We start from the raw sequence: 24243 nt of genomic DNA, 5'->3' as shown, positions 1-24243 counted from the left end.
TATTGGTCTGTACTTGTTTTTTAGAGCATTGTATACAAGCTAACTGCCCCTTTGTACCAACTTTGACAACTGCTCTTTTATTCCCTCATATATATTGTAATATCTCTAGTAAAGTTTTCATCACTAGAATTTGTGACAAAGTAAACAGACTGTCAGACTAAAGCTTCATATGTAATCCAAATTTAATTAAATATCCTTACTTATAAATAATAATTTCCTATTGTATGAAAAAATGTAAAAGTTACACTTACCTTTCCAATATTTCAATGTAGCTGAACTATAGACTCAGACAATTGCTTATTAGCTACAACATTTGAAAATGAACATAAATTATAAAGATATACAACTGAACCTGGAATTTAAAATAACCAATTGCATTTTAGAAACAAAGCAGTTTACTACTTTTCCCCTTTCCATCTAAAAATACTGGGTCTCTAATCTTTGCTCAAGTCAGTTTCAAACTCCTGAGTGAAAGACTCTTATTCAGTGTGGAATCACTTACTGAAAATTGTTCTTGGTTTTATCCACATTTTGTTTTACACTCAAAATACACATTTGTATATGTTTATGCTCTGAGCAATTTATATTCCTGAAATGAATATAGAAACTTTCCAAAGCACTTCCTTTGCAGATGTAGAGGAAAGAACCACCCAACTGAATGCATCTTTAAGTATATACTGACAGCCTATGAAGAAGAATTTATATGCAGTGCAAAGTGTATTGTATTAGCTTTATTTTCATATGTATAAATATAGATCTAAGTAACACCCACATAGTTTTTTAAACATTTGACATGTGAAGTTAAGCATGAAATTCAGTAGAAAGTAGAAGAATTAGGCTGTTTTGGAGATTTGTGTTCTTTTCTGTGGTCCAGCTTCATTTCAATGGATAAGTTCAGATCATACAAAAAATGTAGCTGTATTTATCATTACCAAAAATTAAATATTTTACTTCATAAGTCTTGTATCTAAAATTGTTCATTTCTCTAGTGTATATTCTTTTAAAAATGCAGTTTTATTTCAGAGATATCTCAGGTCTCTGTGATTTAAGTTAGGGTTGCATCAGTTCTAGATATTAACAACATGAATTTACAAGACATTTTGGGGAAATGTATAAGCAAAAGCATTAGTCATCATGTACTAATTAGAAATGTTTTTAAAGACACAGAAGTATTTTAATGCTTGTGCTTAGCATTTAATGTGGCATTGAATGTTCCATATCAGTTATCTTATTAGCTCTTGTGTAAGTGTCTATTATCTTTCATTGATCAAAAAAATAAATCTACAAAATTCTGTTATTTTCCATCATGGAAAAACTGGCCCAGATCTATCTGCTCTTGTCTGTGCCTTAAAGAATCAGTACAGGTTTCCCACACACTCTAAAGATTTGTAAATACTGTAGTTAAACTCACACTTTGAAAATATTTAATTTTCTGGAAATCAGATCTTATACTTGGTCCTGAATAAGACCTTTTAAGTTCCTTCTTGTTCTTAAGATATTTCCAATTCTATCTTGTTCACAAAGTTGCATAGTCTTTCCCCTCACACAGATTAACAATTTTAACACTGATTAGAGTGAGCAAAAGAAGCAGAGTATTTCAGTAGATTATTTTTCTTTTTTAAAATAATTTATTACCTCTGATAAGATTTTTAAATTTACGTAATTCCATTCTAGAAAAGCTTTGCAATAATGAAAACTGAAGCCTGTGAAAGAGTTCTAGGGTAAAGGATTAAAGTAAACCTAGGAGATTCTTCATTCATATCCTGAAAAATATATACTTTTTAGAGTTAGGAGTAAGCTGGAGTTATGATATACTGGTAATCAGGTGCACTGTGGCTTTGCTACAAAATCTGCATTGAGAAACTATGTGTATTCATACCCATGACTCAAAAGTTTGGGGAATGTTGAGTAAATCTACACAAAAATTAGATTAAAAATTGCAGACATCTAGTTTGAAAAGAACAGCTGAGAGGGTTTTTTATAGCTCTAAAAATTACATTTTATTACAAAGCATATGTGCACGTGATCTAAACTAGTGAAAGCATATGTAGAAATGATCTAAATGAGTATCTAAAACTCCTTGTGCTCTCACTTTCTGATCTACATTTGCAATAGTGATATCAGCTAATTCATGAAAAAAATGTTGTTAGTCTTGTAGGATTTACGAATTTACAAGTAGTAAGGATCTGTGAGAAACTTTTGTCAATTCCCACCTACATTTAATAAATCTGAATAAAATGGTGTGGTTCCCTTTGCAAATTTATGTAGAAGCAAACAAATGGACGTAGGATGAAAGACGGTAGTGGAGTCATTGTGGTGAGGGAGTTCATGATACGGGCAAAATCACAAAAATGGTCATTCTTCTTCCATTCCAAGAATGCAGTGGGGATGGGGGGGTAAAGTGGGCACAGGAGAGAAAAGGATACTGTGTCTTTCAGTTCTTCCTAATTACCTTCTTGACCCAAAACCCTGCTTCTCTTATGTCAGGTCAGGGCCCCTAATTAGCTGTTAAGCATGCCATGTTGGTTTTCCAAAGCTGGGCAAAAGGATAACATTAAGAGGCTAGAATATAAACAGGGGCCTTCTGAATTTGGTGTAAGGTGACTGTCAAATCAGTAATTCATTATACTGCAAGCCTCTTCAACTCCAGACCAAAGCAAATTATTAGTATTGAAGCTCACTATCTTCTCTGATAGAGAAGATGTGTGCTAAGGTGTTTACAAGTATTTCTGTTGGTGAAGATATGGGTGTTTACCTCTTTGAAATGGGTCTTAAGTTCTCTATTAACTTCAAGAAGCAGGTTTGTTACAGAGTCCAGACAGTCTGGCTCCTGAAACAGAGAAGTGGATCTGCACAAGCTTGAGTTGCTGAACTTTAGGGTAAAATGGTAAATTCAAGAGGGCATGTGTGGTACGAGGTTTGGGAAGGCTGTACCTTCTCTGTACCTCAGGAATGGGGAAAGGAAGAGGGCAACGTGTGGCCAGGAGTTTGGGATGAAAGGAGGTTTCCCCCTCCAAAACCCCGAGAGAGAAAACCCTGTGGGCATGTGCCTCAGTGGACTCTCCCTTTATTCGAATCAATTTGCAGGACTCCTCTGTCTCCTTTATGGACACTGGCTTTTCATAGCATGCTGTTTTCTGTACACCTCTAATTCAAAAAGCAAACATGTACTAGTGTACATTATACACAACATACTCTGAGAAGCAGATCCAATCCCTTGCTTTCAGTGAGTAGCAACTTATTCCACAGCAATTCCACAAAATATTGTGTAGCATCTCTCTTTGGAGGAAAGTGTTTTATAGAGTGAGAAAAGGAGGAAGGGAATATGGTTTTTGATAATTACCACCATTCTCAGGATGTTCATAAATCCATACTTAAACATTTATACAAGAAGATAAGCTTTGAAAATACAGCAGTATAAAATAGTCTTCCAGATGCATTAAAGAAAATTATAAAGGAAAACAACTGTTCCTTCATAAACTGACAGAAATAATTTCAGTTTTACACTGGAGAAGAAAAACTGAAAGCAAATGTTGCAGCTATAGGGATTCTGCCAAAATTGCCACATACATTAAAAGTAAGCCTCAATATAAGGGAAAGTAATTTCTCATACCTGTGTAAAATTATGGCTCAATCTTTAAATGCAAGGAATTTCTGAATTGAAGGTGCAGAGAAAAATACTCCAGATTAATGTTGCATGCTGGCTACTGGTGTTTAGATTACATCTTGCTGACCACACTTGTTTACTGTAATTCACTTGGACTAAAATACAGAATGTGGCTGAACTCTGAAATGATACAACACATACAAAAGATAGGACTTTGTGTCCATTTTGGTTTTTTTTCTGCAACCCTTGAAACCACTAATAAGCTTTGAAAGGGGATACCTTTTTAAAATACATTAAAGTTTATGAAGGTACATTGAAGTGAATACACTGAGCATGGCAAGCTATTTGACCTGCATGTGTTTTCTTCGTATTAATCTACCCTTCTCAGTTTTCAACCGCAAGCACAAGCCCTAGGAAGGAGCTTCAGTAGTTCATCATCAAGGTCATTACATTACACTGAGAGCACTGATACTATTGGTGTGAAATGTAACCAAAGAGTTTTTGAATCATAATCTTGTGTTTCCATTGGCATATTAAGACCACTAACATTTGTAAACTTCAATGGCCAAAGGATTCAACACTCAGCACCTTAATTTTCTTGCTTCCTCTCAGGTAAGAATTCATTGTTTTCTGTTATTTTGCTTTCTGAATAATTTGATTTTTTTTTTTAATTTCTGCAGCTGTCAAAAAATCACCAGTCATATTTCTAAGCTGATGATACTGGTGTGTATGTGTACACTTCGCTTTGGCCAAAGAATTCTGATAGAATTCATAATTCATATGGAACTTAACCAACACATTTACAATGGACATGTTCAAATGTCCAAACAAGTAAAATGAATAATTTAGCCACCTAAAAAAATCTAGATTGTTTTTTCCTTAATAGTTAGCTTGGGGATAAACACAGTGATTGATAAAATAAGCTTCTGTAAAATAGTTTTAAATAATTGTTTATCTGTCACTAAGGCTTCAGTTATTGTAAAGGAACTCAAATATAATTCTGTTATATTAAACTTCATTGCATCTAGATGAGATAAAAAGCAGCTACACCTTGGGTTAAAATATTTGACACATTACAACTGGTCATGTGCTTCTTAATTTATCACATCCTTCCTTTCTCTTTCCCCCTTCACTTTTATCATTTTTATCAGAAAATAATTAAGATGATCACAAGAGGAAATGGCAAGATTTTCCAAAGTGATCACTTTTCCTTTTTCTTTTATGAGAGGCTTCAGCTTTGTATCAGATCAATTAGTTAATTAGGCATCACTCCTCTAACACAGCTCACTTACCAAAAAGCTCCCATCTTAAGCAAACTGTCACAATCCTTCACTTTAGATTGAAGGCTGAAGGTTCATAATTGGCCTCTGATTCTGTTTCTTTGAACATTCTTATCTGGGGGTCAAACTGCATGTAATGCAATATTCTTCCACATGAACAAGAATGTTACCAAAATAAACCTGCTCTGCTATCCCTCTCCTTTCTCACCTTCCTTGTCATAGTGGTAGCTGAAAAAAGTACATTATTTAAAACAAAGTAAGAAAAAGAGAGCAGGGGGAAGCCGTCAATTAGGTTGAGCAAGATTGAAAGGGAATTTTATATTCATACGGTATTTTAACTTCTGTGTTGTTATTGAATCCTGCATTTGATTACATTGCAGTTGTGCTATTACTAATCCCCTATATAAATACACAATATCGTACTAGCAGAGAAGTATAAAGGTGGTTATAGTTTAAAGAGGTCACACAGTTTAAAAAAACCAGATATGATGCAGCTTAGTGCCTTTTAGAACTGGTCATCCATACACTTTTACAAGCTATTTCAGGTATATTTTAACTTAAACGTCTTCTATAGTATCCTATTGCTTAGCAAGACTCCCAATAACAAAGTAATCTAAAATGAAATAAGGGCTGAATAGTTAACTATCCAATAATTTCATGTTGGAGTGTTAGTGCAGCTGTGATAAATATACTTTGTTTACTTACAGACAGTACACATTTTCACATGTACTTTTCTAGGTATTTTCTTTTGTTGTGTGCATGCTATTAGGCCTTCCATGCAGGGCTACTCCACAGATTATAAGAATGGCATTTTCTAAATGTGAACAAGGCAAATATATGACATTATTGTGAAGCATCAGCATTGCACAAGAGAGTGCTGTTTCTCTCCACAACAATGGGCTAGCTACCAGATGTCTCCTAGGTCTGGAGCTGACCTTTGAGACTAAAAGATAATAGATACCTTAAAACTAAGGTACCTTAAAACTTCTTCTTGAGGAGAACTGCTGTAAGAAGTGTCTTAAAACTATGGAAAACATTTTAAATGAACACTGTTTATTGTAGTGGTCTGCTTTAAAATTACCCTCAAATTTTGCATTTTCAGAGCAAGGACCTTTTTAAACACAAAATTAGGAGTTTCCAATGCTCAGGCAGGCACTCAGTCCCAAGCTATTTATTAATAGTAATGATTGAAAAATATACATGCAGGAACATTTTTACTCATCATTGAAACAGAACTGCATCCGAAATCAAATGTGGCAGATGTTTAGCAGTACATGAGAACACTAAACAAATGTTTAGACAAGGGGAATTGAAAATATACCAAAAATTACACTTTGATAGGATCCGTTTACAGAAAGGGATGCCAGAAAGTATTGTTTCTAAATGTTTAATGTGGTTTTTCCAGACATCAGGCTTCAGATGCTGAAATATACCAGTATTTCACTGATTAATAATATGTTGGACCTCAATATTTTGGTATCTTGTTAACTACATCCTTAATTCATTAGCCTTTCCATTAGTGATTGCATAATTTCTGAACATTATCCTGTCAAACTAGACACTGTTTCCATCTCGTGCACACATACACACAAAGAGTTGTCTCTTGACAGGTACAAGATTCACTTGTACTTGGGCCTGACTGGTTTCTCAGCCACTTCTTTTGAGTGTCCTTTTAACTCTTTTTTTTTTTTTAATTAATTAGGAAATTATATTTAAATGTTGTTTTAGCAAATTAAGACATCTGGCCAGATGATTTCCAGAAGCTTAACAAGTTTTAATTCTCCCTTTGACTTCGTCATGTGACAGTAAATGGTCAGTAAGCAGCCCCATGAATTTTTCAAAACCTCATTTTCAAAGCCTTTATTTGTGACTTATTTGCAAAGAACAGATCTGAGTATCTACTTTTCTTGAGAGATTGCTGTAAATCAAGGTTGTCCTATCTCTCTGGGTTATTGGCAAATTTTAATTTCAAAAATTGGTCTAATAGGCCACATTGAAAATGTAAAGAGTAGTCTACACATTATATTTCTAGAAGATACTTCCAATAATAACAGAGATCATAACACAGCAAAAGGTCCATTGTAGAGGAGATTCCAAAGAAGAAGGGAGACATTTTAGTTCCTGAAGGTGTCTTTTACCTTATCTCACCTTTGCTAAAAGTTGATTCATGAAAATCCATTAAACAAGAACTCTACAGACTTTAGTAGTATTTTATAAGGATATATAATTATCATCTGTTATTAATTGCACCTGCACTAGGAAACTGCATGAGCTTCTACCAAAATTTATTTTTTAAGTAATTATATCACATGTACGTATAATGTAATTTGCAAATGTGAAGACTGAACGTGGAGAAAAGGGGAAAGGAAGAAGAAATGTAGGCTAAGAGCTCTCCTCTATTAGTAGTGCAGATGAAGAGACTGGATGAGAGCAATAAGAACAACTTCTCCTCTGAGAGATGATCCTGATGAGCACCGAATACTTGCAAATCTAGTTATTTGCAAATCTGTGTCTTGGCAAGAGCTAATGTTCTGTTATCCCACTAAAAGTAACAGTTGTAGTCAATATACAGCTGGTCTTCCCAACATACATGGGGAAAGGAAGAAAGGAAATTTTGAAAGGTAAATGTAATCTTTCTTCCATAATCTTTTTTCTATGCAAAAGATGCTAAAAAGGGGAAATGTGCCATTCCTTAATTTGTATCAGGTAAAAGATTTTGTGAAAAAAAAATTAAACTATTATGGCTGTGATACTTAAGATATTCTCACTTACAGAATTTAACCTCTGATGACGCCAGAGCTAAGAAACCATGAACTGTAATTAATGCTTTTTGCCACCCCTCTGCACTGACTGCTGTGGTGTTCGAAGTGGGGAAGTATAACTGTGTTATTTCTAAGTTTTGTTTTGCCACTGCAATCTCCTGGCCACATAGAAAATAACTCATTCTAGCATTTGTTAGCAAATCCCCTTCAAAATATTGCTGAAACCTTCATAAAGTACATTTAAGGTGTCTTAACATTTCTGAACTTCTTCCTAAAGCTGTGAAATATCCTCTTATTCTAGTCTCATTTTGATTCAGGAAGGGCACTGCTTCTGTGAATTCTTTGAACATGTGGGTATTCAATTACCCAAAGCTGGATATATCCAGTACATTTGTGACAAACTATTCTGTAGTGTGCTTTTAAATATTGAAAAACACTCCTGTTGAGGCAGACAATTCAGCTGTAAGCCAGCTTGCATCCATAAAAATAACAAAAAAAAAGAAATTCTCACATACTGTAAATATTCATTTATTGAAATTATCTATAAAAACATCTGCAATAGATGCAGTATTATTAATTACTCTATATCACAATGGACTAGTCTTTAAATCTTTCACAATATTATTATCAGCTTAATCAGTTTGCATTGCTAACAACCTCAAAAGACCTTAGTTTGTAAAGTAATTTTGGAAAATGAAAATAAGGGTACAAGAAATATTTTAAAACAGAACAAATCTATGTGGATGCAATAATTTTAATTTTTTTTTCTTTCATTAAAATACAAATTACAAATACCTCCCATCCTACTGCAGCATTTCAATAGTAATATTATAATTTTGCCTAGACAATAAAAAAAGACCCCAAAGATTTATGCTAATGGCAGAAATTATGTATGAAATAAGCATATGCCAATATTATATAGTATTTGGTTTCACTGGGATACATGTCAGGAAAGCAGTGGATTTTGTATGAACTTAATTGAGATGAACATGACTCATCCGGTTTTTGGATTACATTTTTCAAAGCTGTTCAGTATATGTGTTTATTTTCCTAGTCTTCTTGATAAAATTCTGTTCAGGGCACACAATGGTTAAGAATAACTCACTAGGCATAATTCACTCACTAGGTCTGATAAAGGATTGATTCCATTGAGGATTGCTTTAGGATTGTAGTTTCTGTCTGGGCCAATGCACGGGGCACCATCAGAACAGTTGTAACTTGACTTGAGTGCCCAGGTGGAGATAAGGCTGTAACAGAATCATTTTTTCATCATCCTTGGACATGGAAGTTGGATCTTGTCCAACAGTATAATACTTTCAACCATTGCCAGCTCTGAGTAACATAGTAAGCCTGGAGCAAATCACAGGAGAGAAAAATTATTCTCTGGCCTTTAGTTTTGGCACTCTTTTCCCCCAGTTTGCATTTTTCTTGAAACTTGAATTCTCTCCCACCCTAGAAATGTTATTACATGGAAAAAATACACACAGGTACTCTAACATAATGAAGAGTTCATTCTAGTCATTTATTAGAAGGAGGTATGCTTGCTAAATCAAATATTCACATATCCAAATGTTTGCGGGGTGTAATAGAGAGGAATCAATATGGTTTTGTTAGAGATGGCAGGATTTGTTCTGCTCTCAAAAGCTGGGCAACACTGCTTGCAGTTCAGGCATAGACAAAAATTAATTAAAATGTACATTTTCCAATAGTCTGCAAACTCAGGGATGTGCTACTTAGGCTAGTACATATGACAGTTGTAGGCAGCAGATATTTTGGGTCAACAATGGCAGGACATGACTGTTTTACTATCAAAAGAGCTATTTTCTGCCTTAAGTACCTGGATTTCTGAGCAGAACACACATGCAGTGTTAAAGAACATTACAGTGAGTTTCCAAAGATTGTTGCTCCATAAAAATTATTTTTTTTTAAATTAAAAATTAAACTCACTCTTTAATTAAGAGGTTGTATGTTATTAATATATTTTTTCCTTGCATTAAAAAAACCCATAAAATTGTCCACAACTCAACAATGTATATAAATGTCTCCCCTCATGTCATTTTAGCTTTTAATTTAGGCATAGTTAAAATAGCTACAGTTTTTTCTAATTTTTTTTTTAAACAAAATACAAACCACAAGATTTTTGTGAAAAGCAATTGGTTTTTTGAGAAATTTTAAATTATTTAATTTCTTAAAGAAGAAAATCTCAAGGTCAAGCATGAAAATAATACGGAATATTTACTTATGTTGCTGATGCTTAGTCCTCATTAATTTTCAATGTATTTTAAACTACAAATATTTTTAAATAGAGTGCTTAATGGAAGGCTAAATTTTTGTTGACTATCTAAACTGCTTTCAGGTAGAAAGGGGGAATTTTGTGTGGTTTGTTTGTTTAACTTTCTTAATGAGAAGTCCTTATTAATTCATAGAGTCTGTCTCCATTACTTAAATGGTTGATTTCCTTATTCTTTTAGGTAGAAGCATTAGTCTTGAAGGTACTTGTCTAAATTTACAAACTACAGAACTAAAATTGACATCTGTATGTTAGAGATGTACAACCAAAGTTGAAAAACTAATTGGCTTCCCAAGTTCACACAGACTTTGGACAGAATTGCTCAAGTCCAAGATTAATGCTCTATTCACCAAAGCTGTCCTGAGCTTTGTCAAAGCATTTAACAGAGAAAAGCTGTCCAACTATGAGCTATAGAGTAGGTGAAAGGAAAAAGAAAAGCATGTCCAGACTGGAAAGTGTGAGGCTGACAAATTCTGATTTAACAAAATTTGAAATATTTAAGTCAATATTCTTGTATTAGCCTTTAACTACAACATGAATTTGAAATCAGTACAATGAAGAATGTATGTTCTGGTTCCCATTGGACCAAACTGCATTTACCTGTCTCATGGAATTTTAGCTGCTAAAATCTGTAAAGACCTAGGATGTGTGGAATAATTTGAAAACCTGCAGTAATACAAACTTGAAAGTATAGAGGAACAGATAACAAAAATAAAGGGCTGGGATGTATTGATCAAAGTGATATTAAAATGGTTTAATTTTTTAAATATAAATTTTAATAAATAAATTTTGAAATTTCAATTAATGTTATACTGTTAGGGATCCATTTTATAAAAAAAAACATATTTTAAAAATATTATTTTTCTTCTGTAAAGAAGGAAAAAGTGAGTTTAGAGATGAACAAACAAACCCCACAAAAGTAAGAAAAATACTCAAAGAAAACACAACCAAAGCAAATAGCCACTGATTTTGTACAGTTCATCTGCCAGAGCATTGACAAGGCTAACAAGAGTTTTAAACCTTTGAAGTGCTTCTTCCTTAAATATGCTTATTATGCTCTAGCCAAGGACCAAGCAACTAATCAGGGTAGCAGGTAATTGTTATTTCCATGACTTTTCTTGAAATTGTAGACAGCAATTTCATTTTTGGAGAAAAAATATAAACATTAATCTGTATCTGAGCATGATTAAATCACAGTTCTGCACCTGGAGTTAGTCATGACCTAGCCACTGGGGTGAAGAAATGACAAAAAAATCACAAAGATCCCCAAGATACAAATGATCCAAGAGCCACAAAAGCGAGTAGGTTGAAAATTGCCTTTTTTTGCTACCCTTTCCACTGCCTACATTTGTCCTTTTCTTCACAATCATTGTGCAGTACTAAATAAAGAGTGTTGCCTGGACTGGTTTCCTTCTCTAAACAACAAATTTGTAAACCCTCTCCAGAAGCCTACATATTTTCTTTTTGCATCCCTTACAGTCCACAGCTGAATTATGTAGAGAAGAAAATTATTGAATGATATAGCTTGGAATTATTAATTAATATGAAATATATCTAGAAAAGAAAATTCCTTAATTCCTTTTTCTTTTTAATTTTTCTTATAGATACCTCATCTTCTTTTTTCTCTCATATATTTTTTTTTTTTTACTACAGTCCAAACAATACAAGGATAAACTGGTTTTCTACTGTGGTTCTTTCATCATCAACAGAATAATAATTTGCATTATAATTGCAAGTGTTTTATTATTCATGACCAATCAGAAAGAACACTGAGTATTTTCAAAACCTCAATTAAATTTCAAGGCTCACAATGTGAAAGGGGTGGGTGTGGGAGTGTGGAACAGTCATGATTTGTCTCTAAAAACCATGAGCAAATCTGATTGCACCGACAGAAAGAATCCCCACAGGACCACTTTATAAAGCATTTTTCCAGATTCTTTTGTGCTGTCAGTCTCTGGATTAGAGAAATAACCTTACTGCACTCTACCACAAAACTTCTCAGATCAAAGCTGAATTAAAAGTTAACTTTTAATGGAACTTCAAGGAATGTAAGTGCAAGCTGTATAGTAGGCATGACTTCTTATCAGATATTCCTCGTGAGGCACCTTACACATAGATTTAAATATATGCATGTATAAACATTTCTTCATCTTTGAAGGGAGAAGTGTCTAACCCATTTTATTTCTGGGATTTCCATTGACTGATACCTTTAGCAGGGGGAAAAACTGGTCAATCTGAAAGTTCCCTGCCGAACTCAGTCAACAGGTTAAATGTGACCTTGGCAGCTGTTTCTGTTTTCAAGGTCATTACAAACCTTACAAGCTGTTTTCCTTTCCATCCCTCATAGGATTAAACAGCAATATGGTAAAAAACAACTAAATTAAATATAAGTCTCAAGAGAAAGTTAAAAAACAAGAAATACATAGGACAGGGACATATAAGATTCATAAAAAGGTTCTATTCAGGGTCACATCCACGGACTATGGCTCTTTTTCTGCTGCTGTTTCCTACGCCTCTAGATGAAGGCAGGCTGTTTCACTGCACATTTAGAATCTCTAACCTACCACCTCCTGACTTTCTTTTTAGTAGAACGTGCTTCTTATAGGATTAAATGAATAAGATAGTAAGAAGTTATTATTCTACTAATGTTCTGAACTAGAGGTACTCAGCTTGAAGCCTATGAATTAAGACTGTGTGAGAGAAAGGATTAACTCCTTTCTTCCTTCAAAGGTTTAGAAACCCCAGTCTGAGCATGACGAACAGCCAGGGAACAAGAAAAATTGTAAAGAAATGTTTTCTTCACTAGTTACTCAGGGCACACTAGAAATCAAGTTAAGACCATTAGAAACTGTGGCTCAAGTATATATTTGTCCTTACCTAGGTTCAAGCAAATTTGGAATCATTTTGTTGTCTAACAGCAACTGGCAAGTAATCTCTGGGAATAAGTGACAAGTGTGCCCTTTTTTCACTCCCCACAACCATTTAATCCCTTGTACTCAAGGAAAAGAGAGTCAGGGCTGCCACACAGCAGGGAATCCCTAAAAGTAATTTATGAGATGTTTCTGCCTATTTTAACAAAGTATTCAGTTCAAGTTGAGCCAAGCTGCTGAGGGAACCTTAAGTATAAGTCTAACCCTAAGCAGAGCAGTAAAAGCAGCCTTTTGCTGAGGTGCCCAGTACATGGGTGGTGGCGAAGCAAAAAGGTGGCGAAGGAGCAATGCTGGGGCTGTTTCGTGTTCTCCCTGGCACGCCTTTTGTAGCTATAGGGTCCCTGGAGCTCTCAGCTTTGTGCTTTTCTCAATCTGTAAAGAATTGGTTTAACAGTGAAGAAAAAGGAGACCAAGCCTCTGTGAATAAAATGGATCAGACCCAGAAATGTTCAAAATATACCCAAAAAACATGATTAAAACTAAACGTTAGATGTTGGTGCCAATATACTACTATATTTTATTTAATACTAAAAGAAGCAAAGAGAATGAAATGGAAAAGAAGAAAGAAAGAAAAAATAGAAAAAGTTTTTCATGGTGGGGATGGGGCACAGAGGGAGAGTGACAGGGGTTATGTGTAAACACATCACCCGTCTAGGGTTCCAACAACAACTGTTTTTCCCCCTCTCTCTTGTCATCTGGGTGGTGATGGTCCCCCAGCTGCTGCTGCTCCTGCTGTGCCAAAAGGTGTAGAATCCCATGGATTAGTGTACATTTGGGCCCTGTGGGAACACCCAGGTGCTTCCCTTGCAGGGGTCCGGTTTGACACTGTCCCTTGCAACACTGTGGACCTGTTGCATCATTTGCAGCGCCCTGGTGCAGGGTCTGGGGGCCCCTTTGTGGGAGGCCTCCGATGGGCTATTGTTCTATTGCACTAAATAATTTAGTTGTTGTTTTGCACTGGGTGATTGGAGATTTACACTGAGTAGTCTTTATATTGCACTGAATAGTTTACGTTACATCACACAGTTTGTTCTTCCCCTCTCTTATCACATGGTCTTTCTCTTACCCACCCCTCTCCCCAGTACCGCCGGTGGTCTCTTCCCTGGTCAGTCCCTCCCCTCGCTGCTCCTCGCTGGTATCCCATTGGCTGTGGTCCTCTTCCTCCGCCCCCCATTCCCCCAGGGATAAAAGTCTCCCACCATCAAGCTACACTGTCGTTCGCATCTGGGGTGTCGCCTGATTCTCAGGTGTCTTTTGAGAGGACGTTCATCCCCACATAGAGAAGAGCGCTTCTGGTCTTTTGTTCATGTAAGATTATGTGTGCTGGGGTCCATAGCTAGCCAGGTTGGACCCAAACAGCCCGTCCAGGTGCGGATTCTTACAGACTATGACTCTGCTGTCCTTTGCTAGGATGCGGCTTTTCCCGGGGTGGAGGGGCCCCACAGCTGGGCTCCTCTGCACAGCAGAGGATGGGCATTCACTGCCTCGAACCGGAGGCTTCTTCACTACACACCCAAAACCTTCCATCCCCCCAGGCTTTGGTGTGAGGGTCTGTGCCAGTCTGGCAGCTGACAGCCCTGTGGTCTGTGGTCCTCACCTTGAAGATGCTAAGCTTGATCCCTCTGTGAATACATTCTTGTCCCCCCAGCCCATACCTGAGTCTCCATCAGCCCATCTTCATCAGCGTGCAGTCCGGGGACTCAGTCAGAAGGCCTATTCAGGGTGCAGTGGTTATCTCTGCAGCTTTTATAATACAGTTTTGCTTTAATAGACAAAAGTCCTTCGTGAAGATATTTAAACAATAAATTACAACATTCAGTCTTTGAAAAACAGGATGTGTGCATTTTGCAACTGCTTTGAACTGCCAGAATGTCCCTAAGAAGTTGTGGGAAGACTAAGAATGTGGACCAAAAAGTTTGGAACAGCTAAAAAATCATGCCAAATTTCCTATGCTGTACCAGCTCATGTTGCCAAAGGAATAACATTCTCTGCTTTGTTGCTGTGCTCTGTAGATGTGTGACTATTGAAAAGTACATATGAAAACTGCAACATCAGCAGGCTTTGTTTGTATGTGGTTGTGGATTCTCAAATAGGTCTAGTTTAGTAAATATCCCACAGGAATAGGAAATACTTTAAACATAATATATACACTCATAGACTCATTATATACACTAATCATAATTTCTCTCATTTATTCCAATGTGTTTTGCCCTTTTTTACTTAATTGTTCCCTTTACTTTATCAACCAATGAAACAATTGTTTATGAAACACAATTAAAAATAATTTATTACATTTATTTTAATACAAGAGTTATGTAATGATTATATATTGGTGGTATTTTCAATTACACAATAGGATGAAGCCCATAAGGATTATGAATCTTCCTATTTTAAAGCTATTGTTACCTGCCATTAGGAAAGAAATTCTCTCTATAGCAAATACTATATAACACATTTAGGTGTGTAAAAAGGATTTCATGCCTCTGCCTGAAACATTGAGATGATATTTATTCATTTATTCATCAATTCATAATGCTTCAAGAGCACAATCAGGGGAACTATTGTACTAGGCCCTGGACAAATGAAATCCCAGAACTCCCTGATTTAGAATATTTATAATGAATGATGCAATTGTAGAATTAAACATTTTCTTTCCATTCAGTATCTAAACAGACATTTAAACTTTTTCCAGCATGGTAATTCTGCAAACTTGCCTCAGGTCAGTGAAGTAACAGTAAAGAAAAAGATGAAGTGCAATAATAAGGTCAGCTTGTAAATTGTTGGAATTCTTTTTATAATAGCTTCTAAAATTTCCACAGTGACTATGAAAGAAATATGGTCCCTACATAGTCACCTAGTACTTGACAGTATGCTTTACTCAGCATTTCATACAGTGAGATTTCAAAACATCAGTTCTGCCACCTGGTACATGTGAAGAAGAATGTCCATCGAGTGGTCATACAATGCTATTGGTCACACATATTCAAGCAACACCCACTTCTGTGTGGAAAAGAGGGTTGTTCTATGTACTTGAATAGAAAAATTTCTTTGAATTCTCTTTGCATCCTATTATTCTCAGAACTGATTTGATTATCTCTGTCTTCTCACTTCTTGAGTGCACACTATTAGTTGGTATTGTGGCACAAAACAATTCTGCTTCTTCCCTGAAGGAGAGTCTAAGATTTCAAGGCACAAGGAAATCCACACTACTCATTTCTTCTTCTTTGCATATCCTGCCTGGAGACGTTGAGACAGAAGGAAGAACTATTGTATGTAAATGAAATTTTCAAAATTTCCTAAACCTCTAGAAAACCCTGGACTAAATCTAGTAGTTCCATTGCTTCAAAAAATTCCATTTGGGACCAAGAAAACCAAAAAAGCAATCAACAAACAAACAAACAAACAAAAAAAAAACACAAAAAACCCAAACCAAACTAAAACAAAACAAAATTTTAAAAACCCCAAACCAAATCTACCCATATAATTAAAAAGTTGACTTATTTTTGCATAGCCATACCACAACATTCCTAAATTTGCCCACATCTTTTGTCTCCGTGTTTCCTCTGTCTTTCTCTTTAGACAATGCTGTATTCTCTAAGAATTTCTTTTCATATCTTTTCAAGATCTTAATTTAAAAATTATTTTTCTATATTTTGACAGATCGCTCTAAAGCACACAAAAAGGTGGAGTAGGTTAGCAACACAATAATGAGTGAAGGGCTGGAGGGGGAGAAGAGATTGGAAAAAAAATGTTTTTCTCCTAGTCATCAGAAAAATAATATTGTTGTTTATGTTTATTCTTTGAAAGACGTACTCTAAAATATTTGTGAACAGAGAATGCAGAAAAAAAAGTAGATAAAGGATTAATGTATGGTCGTTTCACGTATTAAAAATGTATATGTATAAAGTGTAAGCACAGAAACAGAACATTATTGGGGTTTTTTGTGTGTGTGTGTTTTGGTTTCTGTTTGTTTTGGGGTTTTTTTTTTAGTTTTTTGTTGCTTTTTTTTTTTCTGGATTTTTCCTGGCTGAAAGCTGTTGCCTGGGTCCATTTCCAAAGAACTAAACATATAATTATATAGCATGTAATTACTCAGCTTTCCAATTATATACAGCAGGGTCAGAAACTCCCTGCATTTTCATGGAAGGGCTAATAAAATGGGTCTCAACACCTGGTCCTTGCTTGAGGAAAAAAAATTGATTGAACGAAATCTAAGGGTAGGAAAAAAAGCATTAGTGCTTTGTATTCTCATTTTTTGCCAACTATTTTTCTATCTTAATAAAACTGAGGATGCTGCAGTAGAATTGGGTTGAAAGTCTCAGAAATCCTTAGTGTCTTTATACTCCTAAGAATAGGTAAGATACTTAAGGAAACAAAGAATTAGAATTATTATTTTTCTGATTCTCTGAAGACACCAATACAGCCTAGCATATTCCATTATGGAAGTCCATTACAGGGTACGTCCTGAACAGAAAAATAAATGGCTTATTTCCCAAAGATTATTTAATTCTAACCAAGCTTTTTATTCCCTATTAGGATTGGCGCTTTTCTTCAGCAAAAAATAGTTTGTAAGAGTCTATCAGAAATTCTGGAGCAAAGACAGGTCTTTTAGATTCTTTTATCAAGGGATTAATAGAATTCTTAAGTATTCTTGGTATGTTCATGTTTTCAGCTAAGTTCTTTCTCAGCTCTTGTCAACCAGGTTTCATTAATTTTTATGAGGTTAAGAGAAGTAAAATAACCATTTGTTACTTCTAAAACTGACATTTTTCTATGGATTGGCCAGTCACAATTCTATGCATGTAGAATACCAAACATAGCTATTTAGTTCATTGTCAGCTTCCATCAGGAGAAAATACATCACCTAAAGGCAAAAAATCCTTTTTCCTTTTGTTTATCAGTAATATAAGTCAGTTAAGTGTTGAAAAAATAAAAATTCACCATATGTCCCACAAATTCAAAGCCATTTGTAGGAGATGGCACAAAAATTTGATTCCAGATTTTCTGAAGATTTTAACCATGTTAAAATGAATCCTTCAGAGTGTAAAGTTAAAAGTCCAGAATCTATATTGAAATTTGCAATGGTTAGGAAGGTCCTTAAGGTCCCTTTTTTTTCTAGATTAAGAGCTGGAATCTAAGAACTTCAAGATCTTTTCCAACCTTAACGATTCTGTGATTCTGTGGGTCAACCTGCTTCTTCCATATCTGGTTGAATATGTGTTAGGATGTTTTCTTCAGTTGTCTACTGATGAGAGGCAATAACACAAGTAGCTTCTCCACCCAATATGGTGCTTTGAGCCACTTCTTCCTCTTTGTTAAATCTTACTTTTAATGTATTGTCATATGTCTAGATTAAAGAGAATTTACAAGTAACAATATTCCAGTTTGATTTCTCTTTCTTCCTTCTGTGATCATAGTTATATCAGAAATCCTATAGTAGTTTAGATTGATATATTTTTCTCTGCTACAAAATTTATGTTCAGGTCACAATATTCAGGTCACCATTCACAGGATTTAAAATCTTAGATTTTCTATCTATCCCTTTTAAAGTTAAATAAACCTTTTCTAATATTGAACAGATTGATAGCACTATTTAGAAAACTCCTCATACATCTGATTCACTCCTCCTACAGTATATTGTTCTTGTACTTTATATTATATATTTTCCCTTTTTAAGAAGTGTTTATCACACCACTACTCACTTTAAATTGTAAGCAGGTTTCCTCAGCCTTTGGAGGTGGACTCACAAATATTTCTAATTGCCATATACCTGGCTTTCTGCTCGAAGAGTGATCCAAAGGCTTGGAAGAAACTTCAGGTAAGCACTGATAATTTGATCATAGCTTGAGAAGATAACAAAGTGAGTAAAGATTGAAAATCATGGAAATCCAGTTTTTTTGCATATAATAATGGAATACAATATAAAAACTGAAGGAGAATTTTTTAATTGGGTGCAGTTTTAAAATCATATAAGAATTAAAAAGTACTCACCACCTAAACCAAAGGATGAAATATGGATTAATTTTAAACTGTTACAGCAGCTCCCTCAAGGCAGTGTTTTCTTAATAATAGGCATAAAAAGTCATGATGTTTTCATAGTGGAAAATGAAGAAGAAGTAGCTGTATACATTTTTGAAATTTATAAAATGTATTGGTGTTCTCAATGTCATCATAGTCTAAAAAACAACCATGTTTGTCTCATCCTTTTGGAAAAGTCTTCTAAGAGTACTTACCCCACTGATGTCTCAAAGCTGGTATACATTTAAATAGGTCTGTCAGAAAGAAAAGAGGGTTTCTAAATACTTCAGGAGGTCTGTGAGAATGTAAGGACTTCTATCCACAATTTATATTAAAAAGGTAGTCACAATTTTTTCCAGCTCATTTCAGTATTAAAAGTTTTGAGGGAAAATACAAAAGAGAAAGAAGAATGTTGTTTTTTGAAAAAAAAAAATCTTCCTAACCACATTTACATAGCAACACAAAATTCAATATTTTATATAACAGACCTGTCAAATTGAGAAACTATTATTTTTGCTCAAAAAAACAAACAAAAAAAAAATCCAACAAACAGCTAAAGACATGAAGGACACAGTATCAGCTAACGTGTTTAAAAATGTTGATGTCTCAATCCATGATAAATCTTGAAAATATCTCACCTTTTCTGCAGTGGTTGCTTTTATGCAAAGATGCAGAAAACCTCTACAGACACAAAATATCATGCTCAATATTATCATGCCCTGAACTACAGAAAACAAACTGAAGAGAAGTACCCACAATTTTACAGGGACTCAGGTTTCTGTGGAATGTTGCACTATGAATGGCATATAATTTTTAACCAAGAGCCTTAATTTCTTCAATCCAAATAAACTTCATGAGGCTTCAAATGGGGATGTACATATTTATCTCCATGATTTCAACAGCACCCTCTAAATCCAGAAGTGGATGTCTCTGCCTTTTATTTTTCTCTGTATTTCTTGATTTGAGCTAAATTGAAAATAGCAGCTCAGGTCCTTATAGATCAAACTTAAAAGAAAATATAACATATGTATTTTCAAAAACATTCTTATCCTTTATTATTTCATGGAGTCTCATCCTCCTCTCCCCTCTTCTGCAAACAATGGTGTGATAATCACTTAATAGCTGTCTTCAGTCACAGAGGTGTAATTACAGAAATAACCTAATAAAACCCAATAGTGTGCTATTTTTTATTATCAGCATAAGGTATCTTTTTAGATGACTGTGGAACAGCTATAGGTATTAGTTTTTAAGTTTCAAAACTCTATTGGTGAAGGAAACTAATACAAAGAAAAACATATTATTCTATTTTACTCTTGTAATAAAGAAACATTTAGAAGAGTGAAAAAACTTTTCCTTCTCTATTTTATTTGAAAACATAAGCTGTTATGTGATCAGCTATTGCATTTTAAGGATGAGGCAGAGACAAGAGAGGAAAAGAATGTTCATTTGGAAGATATTTAAATAGCTTTGTCACGATCTGTCCTGAGCTGCTATTTCAAAATATATCTGAATTGACTTCTAATTTCATTTTCTCACCATCTAATATTCATCTACCTCCGATCTCAGTATGAAACTGATTATAATTCTAGCAGGACTCCATCATCCCCTGATACTGGCTAGCATTTAGAAATTCCTAGTCAGTGAGGGTATCTAGCCTCGTATTACCCAGATGCTTCAACCGTAGATTTGATTCTAGTCACTGTTTTCAAAAAGATCCCAGTATGACCTTAGCCTTTTAGCACTGGCTGTTTAAATCATATCATAGTCCACATTGGTAAGGAGTTATGTTTAAGAACTCTGTTCAGAGGCTGCTCTCCTGCAAGCATGGGTCAAAGTTTCTATTGGCATCAAACATTCCCAGCTAGTCTTGTTTAAGAAAGAGAGAAATCGAATATTCACAGTTCCTTTCCTCCTTGTAAAATAATTCTGGAGTTGTTACACATTTAGTGGGAACATCTGGATCCATGGATAAAAGAACACAGCTGTCTTATATGATTTATGATTCCATTTTCCTGTCTTTACCCAGGGCCAATTTCAGTCTTTTTTTACTCTCACCCCCCATCCTTTAACTCATATAACTGTCATTCTTAAAGTATTTTAAGATGGTTCTCACTTTCTGACTGTCCCAATAAATCCACCTTGAATTTCTTATGCTTGTTACTGCAGTATTGGTTCAACTGACAGATATATTAATCTTTGAACAGACACATTCTAAGCAGAGTTTTTTAATAAAAACAACAAAAGAATGAGGGTTAAAATTGAATAAAAATTTTCCTTTGTAATGTTAAGATTTTGCACTCAAATATGCTTCATGCTTCATGCTCCTGTTAATTTAGCTGAGTAATGTCAAAAAGAAAAATCTTATTTTATCCTATTGACAATTATGCCTCTTAATGATTCATGTTTACAGTTGGACTTGATGCTCTCAAAGGTCTTTTCCAATCTAAATAATACTAGTACATGATTTTATGATAATACTTATGTAAGTAATATGAAAAGTTACTTCTGTTACCATTTTCCTTTTTTTTCTTTATAAAACATAAACTAATTGCATTCTCCTTGAACATTGTTTACCATGGGTTCTTCAGCATGTTACTAGCAGAATGTGAAAAAAGTGTTTCAGAATGCAATTTTCTGACTTTTTTTTTGTCTCGGGTACTTCAAAATTTGTGCTAATTTAATACTATGACATCTGCCTGTGCATTTTTATAAAATGCAGCAATCCTGTTGTGGTAAAACACAACCTGGAGCACAGTTTCCTTATGTGACATGTGAATGTGAGGACATTACAAGGCACTTCAAAATCAGCAGAATGCTGTTTATATTAGACGTTACATCAGTGTAACTATATAGTGCCTGTGTATAATACTGGGACAAAAAAAAGATGTCTGATCTTAAGATCAGACATTGATAATAGGATAAAGATGGCTTAAATAGCTTCAAGTCTTTGAGCCATGGGCTTAAATCTAGACTGCTGAAAGGTATTGTAAGTTACAACAGCCTCCTCCTCTGAGCTATTTAGCATCAAGAGACCTGTACAGAATCATGCCTGTAAGGACAGCGCTGCATTTCAATTCACCAAGACTTTTCCATTATTTACAACATGCACAAGGAGAAATGTGTTATGTCCAGAATTAATTTCTGCTCACATTATTTTGTAGGAATAGAAGAACCCATTTAAGTAAATTAGACTATTCTTGATGTGCAACTAGAGAAAAACTGAATCCAGAAGTGCTTGTTCCAAAAGCAAGCAAGCTTGGTTATCTTTCAAAGACATGTAGTTATGAATGTATCTATAGAAATTTCTTGAGTTTTACTATGATTATTTATTTTTAAATCACTGTGCCAGTACATCAAAATTCCACAGTCTATGCTTCATGATTCAGAGGAAAAATAAATATTGAATCAAACAAAAATTACAAACAACTCTAAAAATACTCCAGTAAATGTTCTTTTGCTGATAAAAAATCTTGTACTGGTTCAGATTTCATTAATTTAATTTAATACAGACCTAAAAATTATAAGTATTTTTACAAGTACTTCTATAAGAAAATTGCTTTTTCTTACTAGACTTGAATACTGTTTCTAATAAGTCAATTATTAAACTTCTACAATTTCACCCAAACCATGAGTTGGTTTCTCATGGGAATTTCTACTTTGTAATAACTAGAAAAAAAAAAAATCAGTTTTCTTATTTTTATGGTAGATGAGAGGAAACTACTTTTTCCTATTTTCATGTCCAAGGAATAGGACTTCATTTTGCCTTTAATGTTATCTCCATATGGAAAAATACTTCCTTGAACTTTCTACCTAAAACCTCCTGATTTCTTAAGACTCTTTAAATTCCAAAGGTAATTTAATGATCTTAAAAGTCAGCAAAGAGCAAATTGTATTTTTTCTCAAAGTAAGTACCTGGATTTTTTTTTATTCACAAAGACCTAAAAGTATACCTTGTAATGAAAACCTGCAAAAAGCTCTTTCAGAGTTCAGACAGGAAAGTTCATTCTCAACAGCTCTATACAAAAAAATACTCGGCCAATATAATCTGTTTAACAGACATTAAAAAACTACTACCAGATTTTAGTTATTGGTAACTACTCTTCACCAGAACTGAAGCCTGTGGAGATGCTTAAGGTGTTAAAGCACCTCAGCTTTTAGTGTATATCTGTTTTCTTTGCTTCTTGCATTGTCAAGCTTTTAATGAGAGGCTTAAATCAGCGTGAGAATTCAAAATCTGTATTGACAAAACAAAGATATTTGAAACAAAAAGGTAATTTTGCTTAACAAAGATCCTGCACTTTAACACAGGGGAAAAAGATTGGCAGAGGCAACTTGTCAATTTACCACCACTGACTGTAGCATACCAAGAATACTGTATAATTAATTGGTAAAACAGATCACAAGGATTTAGGCTCCTGTACTGGTTAAGATTATCTATAGCCTGCTATTTTTTACAATGTCAATCTGTTTCATTTTTATTCTGAAATGATTGACTGAATGACCCAATTTTTATAATCAGTGTTGATTTTGATACCTTTACAATTGCTTAAAGAGGAGGAGTCAAAATGAAGATGGAAAAATCAAGGAGTGTAATAGTGTTTCTGTTATAATTAAGCTTTATGCAGGCAATACTGTTTATAATAAGCAACAGCCTATTTAGAAACTTAGCAGATAGTCAAATATGGCCTTAAAGTGTGAATTAAAAATATTTTTATTTTTTGATGTATGGAAGCTTGATTTGAATTTCTGCTCATTTTATCAGGGAGAAAAGAATGCATGTTTTTCTTCCCCACCAAAGAAAATAAATGGTATACTACTGAGAAAGAGATACCTTAAAGAGAGGAGCATCTATGGAATGTAATATGGGAAAGGGCTTCCCCTGCTTGCAAAGGTGTAGATACATAATGTGCAAACTGTTTCAGGTAAGTCTAAAATGTACTTCTCTCTGTATGCTACCAAACCCTTCATAATTCACTACTCAGAAAGCTTCACCAAAAGGTAAATCAACATTTTATGAGTTATTATATGCTTATTAAATAATTAATTTAATTATTTTTAATGCTATCTCCTTCACAAGTTTTCTATTTAGCTATGATGGGAATGGGAAGTAATAAAACACCAGCAGAAACATTACAAATATTGTGGAGGCTCTGTTAGAGGGTGCCAATAATGCCAGTAATGAATACAGATCAGCAGGGTACTTGCTGCATTCCAAAAGGTTTAGTTTATACACAAGACTTGCACTGTTATGACTATATCATAAGATTTATGTAGTGCAATTTCTTAAGTGTGGTTTTGATTACTGGCTCACTGATGTGAAATTGTGTTCACTAGTAGTTTATTTCTTCTTCTCCGA

General features: G+C 34.5%; 1 long non-coding RNA gene across 1 annotated transcript; it reads left to right on the top strand.

Annotated features, from left to right (window-relative positions):
* Positions 1-4100: 4100 nt before the first annotated feature.
* LOC121355930 lies at positions 4101-23803 on the top strand. The gene is made up of 3 exons (XR_005955473.1): positions 4101-4219; positions 18588-18687; positions 23650-23803. It is a non-coding gene; the product is annotated as an uncharacterized LOC121355930 (long non-coding RNA).
* The last annotated feature ends 440 nt before the right edge of the window (positions 23804-24243 follow it).

This window comes from Pyrgilauda ruficollis, unplaced genomic scaffold (assembly GCF_017590135.1).
Source record: "Pyrgilauda ruficollis isolate IOZ18807 unplaced genomic scaffold, ASM1759013v1 scaffold28, whole genome shotgun sequence".
In the NCBI taxonomy this organism is placed as follows: Eukaryota; Metazoa; Chordata; class Aves; order Passeriformes; family Passeridae; genus Pyrgilauda; species Pyrgilauda ruficollis.
The sequence above is the reverse complement of the archived record's forward strand: the minus strand, read 5'-3'. Positions and strand labels throughout refer to the sequence as shown.